At 42.9% G+C, this 1,612-nt stretch overlaps 1 long non-coding RNA gene across 1 annotated transcript; it reads right to left on the reverse strand.

The window, feature by feature from the left end:
• Nucleotides 1–249: 249 nt before the first annotated feature.
• On the reverse strand, nucleotides 250–1,394 carry LOC118945802 (uncharacterized). The gene is made up of 2 exons (XR_005040935.2): nucleotides 1,308–1,394; nucleotides 250–954 (listed from the first exon to the last, which is right to left on the reverse strand). It is a non-coding gene; the product is annotated as an uncharacterized LOC118945802 (long non-coding RNA).
• Between the last annotated feature and the right edge of the window lie 218 nt (nucleotides 1,395–1,612).

A 1,612-nucleotide genomic window follows, 5' to 3' on the forward strand; every position in this document is an offset into this window, starting at 1 on the left:
AGAGGGTCATAAATTAAGTTCCTTACAGTGCATTCAGAAAGTACTCAGACCCCTTCACTTTTACAGCATTTTGTTACGTTACAGCCTTATTCTAAAATGGATAACATTGTTTTATCCTCATCAATCTACACACACAATACCCCATAATGACATCACAATACCCCATAATGACATCACAATACCCCATAATGACATCACAATACCCCATAATGACATCACAATACCCCATAATGACAAAGCAAAAACAGGTTTTTAGAAATGTTTGTAAATTTATAAAAAATAAAAACAGAAATACCTTTATTTACATACATATTCAGACCCTTTTGCAATGAGACTCGAAATTAAAGCTCAAAGTGCATCCTGTTTCTGTTCATCGTCCTTGAGATGATTCTACAACTTTATTGGACTCCACCTGTGGTAAATTCAATTGATTGGACTTGATTTGTAAAGGCGCACACCTGTCTATATAAGGTCCCCCGGCAGCTGTTGTAGAACGGCAGGAAGCAGCCGTGTAATATCCTGTACTCGTGCTCCAGGAGAGTACAGGGTTTTTGCCCTGGGAACCAAGATGTTTCTTATTATATAGCTGTCGATGATGACAGCTTGTGAAATGGCTTAGGAGGTCCGGACAGTCTTTCGCCTCAAATGGTTTAGAAGACCCCTCGATGACCGATTGGAGGAGGGGAACGGTGGACCCGAGCCAGCCGTAGAATCCACCGTGGCTGATGAAGGGGCCCGGAGTCTCAGACACCTTTGAGGTCAAATGGGGGCAGCTCTAAAGATCTGAACCCTAGGTAGAAGCCACCGTAGAGGGAGACAGAACAGAAGGCGAAGGAGCAGCTACCTCCGGACCCAATCTCAACACGGGGAGATCCCAGCAGAGCACTGGCCAGTCAGCTGTGGAGAGACGACACGGTGGCGACACTCCCACCAGGCCAGAGCTGCGTCCAGCTACTGGAGTCAAAGAGAACAAGAAAGTTGCCGGGCGTGCATTCCCCAGTAGCTTGGTGTAAATGTGCTACTTGCTTGCTGAAAGTAGCCACTTCACCTCTGTAGTTGTAGTCACAACAATATTGTGATTGTCAGATCACCACCATATTAAGACCATAATTAGACATCTAAATTAACATTATTCCTGTGTTAATATTTCCAAAAAAACATATGGATTATTTAGACACTAAATCCCCTTAATCTGGATTATTTACTAAATGACAGAAGCCAATCCTTTTATCTAAAAAAATTTTAAAAAAGTGCATTTCATGACTGACTTGCATCATGCCCTGCTCTCAACCTGTGTCAGTACAGACATATCATTTCCTCATCAGGACTCCATTGGCACCTGGTGTGTGGATAAAAGTCACACCAGACTTCTGTGCTACCTAGGCTGCATTTCGACAAGCAGCCCAATTCTGTTATTTTTTTACCCCGCTAATTGGTCTTTTGACCAATCAGATCAGCACAGAAAAAATATCTGATGTGATTGGTCAAAAGAACAATTAGTGGAATACGTATCATAATTGGTCCGCCTGTGTGAACGCAGACCTACATACGTGTGACCAGTGACCCAACAGCGCCATCTAGTGTACAAAACAAGTTAAAACATCCCTAGACA

This window comes from Oncorhynchus mykiss, chromosome 4, assembly GCF_057628025.1.
Source record: "Oncorhynchus mykiss isolate SJ-2025 chromosome 4, ASM5762802v1, whole genome shotgun sequence".
NCBI classification, from domain to species: Eukaryota; Metazoa; Chordata; class Actinopteri; order Salmoniformes; family Salmonidae; genus Oncorhynchus; species Oncorhynchus mykiss.